Source organism: Elephantulus edwardii, unplaced genomic scaffold (assembly GCF_000299155.1).
Source record: "Elephantulus edwardii isolate Elephantulus edwardi_28Jun2011 unplaced genomic scaffold, EleEdw1.0 scaffold00184, whole genome shotgun sequence".
In the NCBI taxonomy this organism is placed as follows: Eukaryota; Metazoa; Chordata; class Mammalia; order Macroscelidea; family Macroscelididae; genus Elephantulus; species Elephantulus edwardii.
The window spans coordinates 2,867,460-2,868,160 of record NW_006399934.1 but is presented as its reverse complement, the minus strand read 5'-3'; positions in this window follow the sequence as shown (position 1 = coordinate 2,868,160).

Sequence of the window (701 nt, the reverse complement as noted above, 5' to 3'; positions counted from 1 at the left end):
AATAAAATATAATTATAGAAAAAAAAATTGAAACAAGTCAATAGACATCCTATTGATTCCTGGGGCCTTATTTTTTGCCAGTTCCTTCACTGCAACTTCCACTTTCTCCTTCGTTACCATTGGCTCCTGCTCATATGGCACTTCCTGAAACTTTTTGAGTGTCAATCAGTTCTTTTTGGTATAATGATTCTTTGAGCTGTGGTGTTGAAGAAGAATATTAAACATCCCATGGACTGCCAAAAGAACAAACAAATATGTCTTGGAGATGGTGCAGCCAGAGTGCTCTTTGGAGACAAGGATAATGAGGCTTCATCTCACATACTTCAGGCATGTGCTAAGAGGGGCTATTCTTTCGAAAGGGACACATGATGTCTGGAAGGGTAGAGAGTCAGCAAAGAGAGGAAGACCTTTGATCAGGTGGATTGACATGGTAACTGCCTCAGTGGGCTCTAAGGTAAATGAAGATGGCACAGGATAGGGCAGGTTTGAGATCTGTTATTTATAGGGTTGCTATGAATCATACTCAACTTGATGGCATTCAACAACAGGAGAACTTTGTAACATTTGTAACATTGACCTAAACCATAAGGTTGAAGGTCAAAAGGCTGTAAGCATGCTTGAGAAGCTATCTTGTTGTCGTTGTTGTTATGTGCCGTCAAGTCACTTGCGACTCATAGTGACCCTATGTACAACAGCCCTAA